Raw genomic sequence first — 11,455 nt, 5'->3', positions numbered from 1 at the left:
GAAGTCAGGTAGCCTGGGCAACCGCATCCCGTTAGATAAGGATCAATGTGCCTACTGTAAGGAGAAGGGGCACTGGGCCAGGGAATGTCCTAAAAAAGGAAGAAAGTACTGGCCTTAGAGAAAGAAGAAGATTAGCGGGGATGGGGCTCGGAACCCCTCCCCGAGCCTAGGGTAATATTTGAGGTGGAGGGGAAGCCAGTTGAGTTCCTAGTAGACACCGGAGCTCAACACTCAGTCCTACTGGAACCATCAGGACCCATCTCCAAGAAAAAATCCTGGGTTGTAGGGGCCACAGGGCATCAGCAGTATCATGGACTACCCGAAGATCAGTAGATCTGGGAGTGGGACGGGTAACCCACTCATTCTTAATTATCCCTGAGTGCCCTGCGCCCCTCCTTGGGAGAGATTTACTCACCAAAATGGAAGCCCAGATCACTTTCACTCCTGATGGCCCAGAGGTAACCCAGAATAAGAGAGTAACAGCCCTGACCATGCGTTTGGAGGATGAACATAGATTCTTTGAAAAGCAACGGGAGAAAGGAACTAGTCTCATACATGACTGGCTAGAAAAATATCCCGGGGCATGGGCCGAAACTGCTGGAATGGGACTGGCCACAGAAAGGCCACCTATAGTCATAGAACTCAAAGCTACTTCCACTCCTGTGGCAGTGCGCCAGTATCCTATGACTAGGGAAGCTCGGGAAGGGATTAGGCCTCACATTCAGCGTCTCCTACAGCTGGGCATACTAGTAAAGTGCCAGTCACCATGGAACACCCCCTTATTACCCGTCAAGAAACCCAGCACAGGAGACTATCGCCCTGTGCAGGACTTGAGAGAAGTAAACAAGCAGGCACAAGACATCCACCCCACCGTGCCTAACCCTTATAATCTGTTAAGCTCTCTCCCTCCGGACCATATCTGGTACACTGTCCTGGATTTGAAGGATGCCTTCTTCTGCCTCCGACTACACTCCTCTAGCCAGAACATCTTCGCATTTGAATGGAGAGACCCGGACTCTGGAATGACGGGGCAATTGACATGGACCCGACTTCCACAAGGGTTCAAGAACTCCCCAACCATCTTTGATGAAGCCCTCCACCAAGACCTAGCTCACTTTCGCACCAGCCACCCTCAGGTAATGCTCCTACAATATGTAGATGACTTACTACTAGCTGGAACGACAAAGGAAGAGTGCCATCGGGGCACAGAACTGTTACTGGAAGAGCTAGCCCGCTTAGGATATTGAGCCTCCTCCAAGAAAGCCCAGATCTGCCAGAAAGAGGTAACGTACCTGGGTTACACCCTAAGAGGAGGGCAGAGATGGTTAACAGAAGCCAGGAAGCATACTGTGACTCAGATTCCAGTTCCCCGCTCGCCCCGCCAGGTGCGAGAATTCTTAGCGATTGTGGGATTCTGCCGCTTATGGATACCGGGGTTTGCTACTCTGGCAGCCCCCCTCTACCCTTTGACCAAGGAAAGCACTCCCTTCGAGTGGGGTGCCAGCCAACAGGGGGCCTTTGACAACATTAAAAAGGCATTATTATCAGCCCCGGCCCTGGCTCTACCAGATGTAACAAAGCCCTTTGTCCTATACGTAGATGAGAAGAGAGGAGTGGCCCGAGGGGTGCTGATGCAGCCTTTAGGGTCATGGAAAAGACCGGTAGCATACCTCTCCAAGAAATTAGACCCCATCGCTGGTGGTTGGCCAGCCTGTCTGAGGTCTGTGGCGGCAGTGGCGGTACTGGTAAAAGATGCAGACAAATTGGCTATGGGGCAGAAGTTGACAGTCATTGCCCCCCATGCCTTAGAAAGCATCATCAGACAGCCCCCTGATCGGTGGCTGTCCAATGCCTGCATGACACACTAGCAGAGTCTCCTATTAAATGGAGACAGAATCCAGTTTGGCCCGCCTGTCATCCTCAACCCGGCTACCCTACTACCTGATACCTCTGTCCAGGAGGATGTATTACACACATGCCAAGAAGTACTGGCTGAGGAGACTGGAACTCGGAGGGACCTCTGTGATCAGCCCCTGCCGGATGCCCAATTGACCTGGTTCACTGATGGGAGCAGCTCCATAATAGAAGGTAAAAGGGTGGCCGGGGCGGCGGTGGTGGACGATAAGCAGACCATCTGGGCAAGTAGTCTGCCTGAAGGGACGTCGGCCCAGAAGGCCGAGCTGGTCGCCTTGACCCAGGCCTTACGTTTGGCAGAAGGAAAAAAAGTTAACATATACACCGATAGCAGGTATGCTTTTGCTACAGCCCATGTCCATGGGGCCATTTACAGACAGCGAGGACTGTTGACTTCAGCAGGAAAAGAAATTAAACACAGGGAAGAAATCCTAGGTCTACTGGAGGCTGTTCACCTCCCTAAGAGAGTGGCCATAATCCACTGCCCTGGACATCAGAAAGGGGGGTCCAGAGTTGCCAAGGGAAACCAAAGAGCTGACCGAGAAGCTAAGCTAGCGGCTCAAGGGCTCAACATCCTACCGCTATATGAAAACACTTTAAGGCCTAGCCTTAAAGAAACAGCACCCCCCCTTATCAAAAACTTTAAATATTTGGAGCGGGATCTCGAGAGGATGGACAGATTAGGCCTCCACCTAGAATCCCCAGAGGGGATCCAAGAAACCCCGGAAGGGAAAAACATCCTCCCTGAGGAGCAGGCAATCACCTTTCTCAGGCAACTTCATAAATTAACCCATCTGGGCCCCAAGCATCTGAAAACCATTGTTCAGGCCTCTCCATACTATATTATAGAATTAAGTAAGCTCGTTGATGCAGCTGTAAAAGAGTGCAGACCTTGCCAATTAGTAAACACCCAGCCTAGCACACTACCTCAGGGAAAACGACTCCGAGGTGATCGCCCTGGAAGCTACTGGAAAACAGATTTTACGGAGATTAAGCCGGCTAAGTACGGATACAAGTACTTGCTAGTGTTCATAGACACTTTCTCAGGATGGGTCGAAGCTTTTCCTACAAAGAGGGAGACTGCTCAAGTTGTGGCCAAAATAATATTAGAAGAGATTTTTCCAAGATTTAGGCTACCCAAAGTAATCGGATCCGGCAACGGTCCCTCTTTCGTTGCCCAGGTTAGTCAGGGTTTGGCCAAAATCCTGGGGCTTGAATGGAAATTACATTGTGCTTATTGGCCCCAGAGCTCAGGGCAGGTAGAGAGGATGAATAGAACCCTAAAAGAGGCCATGACTAAATTATCCTTAGAGACTGGCATTACTGACTGGACAGTCCTCCTTCCCTTTGCCCTGTTCCATGTGCGCAACATCCCTAGTACTCTCAAGCTAACCACCTTTGAAATCCTATATGGAGCTCACCCCCCGCTTGTTGCTATGCAGCACCTCCCTTCCCCAGAATCTTACTCCTCTCAATCTCTATACACCAGATTAAAAGCCCTTGAAACTGTGCAAAAGGAAGTGTGGAGCCGGCTGATCGAAGCCTACAAGCCCGCAGATCTGCAAATACCTCACCAGTTCCAGGTTAGAGATTCAGTGTACATCCGGCGCCACCGGACAGCCAACCTTGAACCACAGTGGAAAGGACCATACCTAGTACTGCTCAAAAGATGGAGGGTTATGCGCTGCACTGAGAGAAGAATGCTGTTTCTATATAGATCACTCTGGCATGGTAAAAGACTCCATGTCTAAACTCAGGGAGAGACTGGAAAAAAGGCAACGAGACCGGGAGGCCCATCAAGGGTGGTTTGAAAGTTGGTACAACCAGTCCCCGTGGTTCACCACTCTCGTTTCCAGTTTAATAGGTCCCCTTATCATACTGCTTCTAATTCTTACCTTTGGGCCCTGCATTTTCAACCGTATAGTCACCTTCGTCCGGGAGAGAGTAAGTGCTGTACAAGTGTTAATGCTCAGACAGCATTACCAGTCTCTTCGCCGGGACGATAGCCATGAGAATGAATACATAGAGCCAGAAGTTCCATGATTAGAACTTCCCAAAAAACAAATGGGGGAATGAAGGAAAGTACTACCAAATCCAAAAAGGGGGGGGGACCAGATATGTAGCAGCACCCCTCGCCCCCTACCATAAGAATGTGACTTTTTGCAACTGTCCTAGGAAATAGCCCCGAGCTGAAGCAGATAACCGGTAACTGGTTCTGAAAGAAAAAAGCTAAGCAAATGTTTAACTGCTGATCTTGTCTTAAGACAGATGAGTAATGAACCAGAGTTCTTCTTAGCTGGAAAAGCCCCTATGTCTGCTACCCCTCCCTAAAGCCCCTGTTATGTCTGCTACCCCTCCCTACTTTGTGGTTTTTGCCTTTATAAGCTTGTAAAACCTGCTGTTCAGGGCTTGACTCCTCAGCTCCTAAAAGAGTTGCAAGTCAAGCCCCAGCATGCTGGAATAAAATCCTCTTGCTATTTGCATCAAGTGCCGTCTCTTGCGGTTGATTGGGGTCGTCATCGCTCAGGGCAGAGTGGGGGTGTAAAGGGGACATTCTATGCTCTTGAAAATACCTAAAATAGCTCCAGTTGTGTTGTATATGAAGGATTTTTTGTTACCCTCTTAATGTAAATTGATGGTATAAAAATGAAATATTGCTCAGTGAAAGCACTGATATGAAAAATCCACACAATCAAAATTCAGAGTGTTCACATGTACCACCACGATCCAAGGATAATCTTTAGGGAAACCAGCATAACGCACCTTAAATGGAGGTAATTTAACCCTGGGATTAAACATACAGATAATAGGATGGTGGGGGTACTTAAAACCAAAAAATTAACAACTCCTGTCTTTATGAAATCCATGTGACTGTTCTGGAGGAAAGTTGTGAATAATTTTTCTTAAGACATTTTGTCACATAAATCCACAAGGAAAAGCAGCAATTACCTTTTATCATTTATTCCAACTTTACATTTGTTCAATTTCGTATGTTTTCATATTACTACATACCAGGAATTACTGGAAAACGAGGACTTTTGTATCACCGAGGAAACCTGGCTTATTTACTCTCTTCCCCTTCCCAGTTGAGTGTGAGGCTAGATTACCGCAGATGCAACTTCCTCCTCGTTGCCTCCCTCCTCCCAGACCTAAACCATTTCTCAGTCGTCCTGGAGGCTCACACATTCGTTATTTTTTAAATTTTTTTATTAAATCATAGCTGTGTACATTGATATAATCATGGGGCATCATTCACTAGCTTCACAGACCGTTTACCAAGTTTCACATATACCCTTGTACATTCATTATTTTGAAGAATGAGGTTACCTCTTTTCAAACTCCTGTGTAGTTGTTAATGCATGTATATGTGTATGATTGTTTATTTATAATTTTGATTATAGAAAACAATTTTTTCTCACAAATCAGCACAACTTCCTAATTTCACATAACAAAATATTTTGTTGATAAATATGAAGCTCTGCTTAATTTTACTTCTCATGCCAGTGAGTTTTCTGGCAATACAAATATACCTGAAATTGTTTTTAAAATTATTATAATTCTGGGCAGCACCTGTGGCTCAGTGAGTAGGGTGCTGGCCCCATATGCTGAGGGTGGCAGGTTCAAACCCAGCCCCGGCCAAACCACAACAACAAGAAAAAAAATAGCCGGGCATTGTGGCGGGCGCCTGTAGTCCCAGCTGCTTGGGAGGCTGAGGCAAGAGAATCGCGTAAGCCCAAGAGTTGGAGGTTGCTGTGAGCCGGGTGACGCCACGGCACTCTACCCGAGGGCGGTACAGTGAGACTCTGTCTCTACAAAAAAAAAAAAATTATTATAATTCTTCTTTTGCCTTCTTAAAGTATAATATTAGGCACATAAAATTATGTCTTTAATTAAGACCACCCATTGTTGCTGGGAAATGAAAATTTTGATACATTGAACTTGAAACCTATGAATATGTAAAATATTCATACTCAAAGAAAATACAGTATTTGATCCAGGGTTGTAAGCAAGTAAGATCATCCCTGAAGGCTACCTCACTGAACCTGGCAGAATAAAAACAGCTAGCGGTATTCCAACCACAGTGCATCACCACCAAGAAGCAGGAATTAATCAAAAAATGTAGAATGGACTTAGATTCTAGGTTATGTGTGGTAGCAAATTAGCTCAGAATCTTAATGGCTTATTATTAGTAGAATGGCTTATTTCTCACTTTACCAGGTGTCTTGGAGTCTAGTGATTCTCCAGGGAAGCTCCCTTCCAAATATGGGCTCAGGGATCTAATCTACTTACATATTGTGACTCTCATCTCAAAACACAACTTCCATATTTGGAAGATTATGTACCACTCCCTAAATGCTTTGACTTAGAAATGGCATACTTTATGTATTTATTTATGTATTTATTTATTTATTGACAGAATCTGGCTATTTCCCAGGCTAGAGTACTGTGGCATCAGTCAATCTCACAGCAACCCTAAACTCCTAGGTTCAAGCGATCCTCCTGCCTCAACCTCCAGGTAGCTGGGATTAAAGTTGACTGTTATGACACCCAGCTATTTTTTTTTCTATTTTTAGTAGAGATGGGGTCTCATTCTTGCTCAGGCTGGTCTCTAGCTCCTGAGCTCAAAAGATCCTTCTGCCTTGGTCTCCCAGAGTGCCAAGATTACAGGCATTAGCCATCATACTTTAGTTTTTCCCCAGCCTAGACCTAGTTACATTGGTTTGTCTAAATGTAAATGTGTAAGGAAATGTGAAGAAGCATATAGATACTTGATGGGCAATAAAGGTCTCTGCCATGGAGGCTTCTGTACACATGGGTCTACTGTGGATGTGCAAAACAGCTTAAACCTTACCATGATTTATGGGGACGAACTCTGTGTAACTATGTAAAACTACCTCTTAGTGGCTTTTAAACACCAGCCATGCAAATTATGAAAAAAAGTCACTAAATTTTTTCAAACTAAACAAACAAACTGCACTATAATTTAAACAGAAAATAATAAAAGCTCTCTTTAAAATCTGTTTTATATCTATAGGGACAATGAAGCTACTGGTGAGAGGAGGCTGGGTGAAGATTTGGAACTGTAGATTTAGCCAAAACATATTTTGCATAAAAATTTGGTACCCAAGGTGAAACAATTGACGTTTTTGAGCTCTATCATTGAAGAATGTATTTTCATAAACTCAAAACACATACTCGAATACAGCATATTATGTTGAAGACATATATTGATCTGGCTTTTTGTTGATTTTTGTTTACCATGGCTTACAGTGATAATATTTGTGAGGTCACATTTATTTGCAAAGTACAAAACTATTTCAGCAATATATGTGATTTTCTAGTGAACAGAATAGCAATTTAAAAAAATTAATAAACTGAGCCAAGTCAATAACATATAAAACTGCAGGAGTGCTTATCTCATGAATTTAGAAGTTAATACTGTTACTTTCTTTGCATTCTTATTATTAGTTAATATTTCAATGTAGCAATTGTCTGATTCCTTTTCTGAATGTATTTATGTTCATTTGTTCTTTACAAGGTTTTTGTTTCTAGTCCTTATTTTAAACATTGTGATTGTTATTAAAATTTAAGCCTTTTTAATTTTGTGAAGGCAAAAAACTGGAAACCTAATAAACACATGTATATGTAAAAATAAAAAATACAATAATAAAAAAAGAAGTTAATACTGCTTCATATATTGAGAACATCCCACTCTCCGTCCCCCATTTTTCTCTTTACTTCATATAAGAAGATGGTAAAGACAATAAATTGTGAATGTTTTTACTGAAAAAAAAATTAGCATTGCTTCAATCAAAAATGAAGTTTTGGAATTGTGAGAAGAAAGCTCATCTTGATGGCTACAAACCATTTAAGAAATCTTTACTTACATGTGATAAAAATTATAGCTTCAATGGTGAAATCTCACTTTTTTCACTGAGAATGATTTTGATCAGTAATCCTGAGATTGTAAAATATACTGACTCTAGAGTAGGGAGCCCATCGGTCTTCCTCCTGTCATTAGTGATTTGTTCTCACAGAATGTCTGACACTATCTGAGATTTCTGCTGTCTCCTACTGCCGTGGTAGCTGTAGTCTAAGTCTCTTCCCTTAATGATTTTCTTTCATAGTACAATGTAGCAAAAACAAACATATGTACAAAGCTCTCATCGTCTCTATCCACATTCCATATATGTTTGAGATTCTTGGATCTTCTAAATATTGTTACTCCAGGAAAGAAGAGAAAATTGACAAACAATTAAAACTGATACTTAGCAGCAGCTAGCTCCAATCCAATTTTGCAAAATTGATACCTTCACTGCAATAGCATCTTGTTCCTTTGCCACAAGGCATGCTTTTACTCATCTTTTTTTTTTTCTTGTCAGTAACTAATTTAAAATATTGTGTCTGTCTTCAAACGGATATATAAAGTACATTGTAAAAGTTTTAATAGGCAGTTTCTATTCTGGAGCTCCCCGTTGAAATCTGCATTGTCTGAAGGTTTTTTGTTTGTCTTGTTTTGGCCCAATCCTGCTTTATTCACCTTAACTCCCATAGATATCACCTGACAATAAATCTCTTGTGGTCCTAATAAGACCTTGGCTCGTGCTTAAGAGGAGACTTGCAGTGATGAAGGGGTGGCCATGAGGGCCTCTCCTAGGTAGTACTGAACCACAGATAGTTTCTGGCATGAAATAGCAGCCAAGTTGCTAAAATGTTCACCAGTGGTGACTTGCAAAAATGTTTTGGTGGAGAACACTTGGCTGGTACAGTAAGTGAGGCTTTTAAAAAGTGGTTTGGCACTGGCCAATGGGAAAGCTACTGGGCACTGGCCAATGGGAGTGCTCCTGGGCTCGGTCGCAGGGCCATACTGTAAAGCAGGCTCTCTGGGCTTTCTACCCCACCACCCCCAGTCCAGGGGGTTCAGCCAGGCGTTTACCTCCCCCAGATGAGTCTAGCCATAGTCCTTCCTCTGCACCCCCAGGGAGGTTTAGTTGCAGTCCGTAAGTGTTCCAGAGCCTTCCTTGAGCAGCCATCCAGGGAGAAGGACCCAGCTGGGGAGCCTGCTGAGAAGCCACAAAGCACTAGGTGTCGTAATGGGTTCCCCGAGCAGGAGCCACCATGCACCCCACTACCATCACTGCGCAGCCGGCTAGTGGAGAAGCCCCCGAGGCCCAAGGTAAAGAGGGCCCAGCCCGGAAACAGCTGGGAGGGCAGCCCCACAGAGAGGAGGATGATGTGCTGAACCTCTCCAACTTGGCAGCCGCCTACTCCACCATCCTACGCTTGCTAGGCGAGGACACCGGGGCAAGGACGCCCAGGACGCCCTGGATGGTGGCCAAGGCCACGCAGTTCTTCACCAGGGTCTACCAGGGGGCCATCTCAAGTGACCTAAATGATGTTATATTTGATGAAGATTATGATGAGATGATGCTTGTGAAGGACATAGATATGTTTTCCAATGTGAGCATCATCAAATTCCATTTGTTGGAAAGGTCTATATCTGTTACCTTCCTCACAGGCAGGTCCTGGGCTTCTGCAAACTTGGGAGGATTGTAGTAGACCACTCCAAGTTCAAGACTGCCTTACAAAACAAATTGCCATAGCAATCACGGAAGCTTTGCGACCTGCTGGAGTTGGAGTAGTGGAGTGTGAAGCAACACACATGTGTATGGTAATGGGAGGTAGACAAAATACGAACAGTTCGGTGTGTTCCAGGAAGACCCGAAAACTTGAGAGAAGCGTTTTTCTGACGCTCAGCTGGAGCTGAAGTCAAGGTGTGCAGTGTGGTTCTGCAAATTGTACCGCGAGTAGCATCGTCTAAGTCTTGTTACTACATTCCATTTTCAGTTGTTACAGATGTGAACTTTATTCCTTGTCACTAATTTTATTTAAAAATCATCTATAGCTCTGCGCTTGTAGTACAGTGGTTATGGCGCCACATGCACTGAGGCTGGCAGGTTCCAAACTGGTCCAGCCCAGCTAAACAATGACAACTGCAACAACAACAAAAAATAGCCAAGCGTTGTAGAAGGTGCCTGTAGTCCCAGCTACTTGAGAGGCTGAGGCAAGAGAATCGCTTAAGCCCAAGAGTTTGAGGTTGCTGTGAGCTGTGACACCACTGCAGTCTACTGAGGGCGACATAGTGAGACTCTGTCTAAAAAAAAAAAAAAAAAAGAATCATCTACAGAAACTCAAATAAAAATAACAAAGGGGGAGATTGCCTTGGTGGCAGTAGGGAGACAGTGCACAAAAGGTCATAAAATTGGTTGGCTGTCATTAAGTTGCAGTGATGCCCTGTAGCAGAGGGACAATAAAATGTTGAGAGCATCTAGCAAACATTTGCAAACCAAGTGTGAAGGATCTAGGGCCTCTTTGGTATTTACAAAAGGCCTTTATCTCCTGCAATGAGAGAGCAGAAATAGCTAAAAACCATACTTAGGACTTAATAGTTTGAGCCACCAAACCTCAAAGACAATTGATTGCTTAGCCAAGGCAGGACCAGGCTTGGGGCCCTGACACCCCAGGATTTTGAATTCCCAGACTTCTCTGCATTCTCAGGAAGTGCCTACCCTTCCCTATTAAGAGCCTTTATCCCCATTGTGGGAAGACGCTACAGAGGCCTCTCCCTTGCAGGGCCACAGAGGCTCCCTCAGGATTTGTACCTATTACCCCCTCTTGCTGCCAGGCTGATAACTGAGATTAAGTCACAGTGTAACCCATCTAGGAACATCTGGACTTGACATGGGAAGAAAGAGACCAGACCCTAAAGAAGCTGCAAGAATTAGCATGCACTGAAAGGAGTTAAGGAAGGTTCTTGGTTAAGGTGGCTGGATCGGAAGAATTTATTGGCTTGGGGCCACTCTCTTGGACTATGAGATTTAATAGCCTAATGAAGACTCCAAGTGATGGTAAAACGTATTGCTACCATGGCTCATAGAAGCTTGGAAAAAGTAATGGTCTTATTGAATTTGAAATCGAAATGCTGTATCCTCCTCTCTTATCACAGCAAGAGGGATATAAGATCTAGCTTATAGGAAGAAAAGTTGTGAGTTCCTGGGCTTTATGCTAGGAGATGTTGTAGTAGTCTATTCTGGCAATTCTCTGACGGAAAATATATTCAGTTATTTTTTATTTATTATATTCAATATAAACTCTAACCTGGAATCAAGGCTCTCATTCCAAGTGATAAGAATAATCAGGCCAGGCGCAGTGGCTCACGTGTGTAATCCTAGCACTCTGGGAAACCAAGGCAGGTAGATTACCTGAGCTCAGGAGTTCAAGACCAGCCTGAGCAAGAGCGAGACCCGATCTGTAAAAAATAGCCAGGGCTGTTATTAAAAAAAAACAAAAACAAACAACAACAACAACAACAAAAAAAAAAAAACAGGGAAGAACAAAATCCTAACATAACTGATGCTATTTTAAAAAAAGGAAAAAAAAAACAAAAGCCCAAGGATAAAAAACAGCCAGGAGCCAGGGGTTGTAGTGAGCGCCTGTAGTCCCACCTACTTGGGAGGCTGAGATAAGAGGATTGCTTGAG

At 44.1% G+C, this 11,455-nt stretch overlaps 1 pseudogene; it reads left to right on the top strand.

Moving 5' to 3' along the window:
- Positions 1-9,033: 9,033 nt before the first annotated feature.
- On the top strand, positions 9,034-9,682 carry LOC128573126 (GTP cyclohydrolase 1-like; annotated as a pseudogene).
- Positions 9,683-11,455: the final 1,773 nt, after the last annotated feature.

This window comes from Nycticebus coucang, chromosome 20 (assembly GCF_027406575.1).
Source record: "Nycticebus coucang isolate mNycCou1 chromosome 20, mNycCou1.pri, whole genome shotgun sequence".
NCBI lineage: Eukaryota > Metazoa > Chordata > Mammalia > Primates > Lorisidae > Nycticebus > Nycticebus coucang.
Note: the sequence above shows the minus strand (reverse complement) of the source record. Positions and strands in the feature narration are given on the sequence as shown.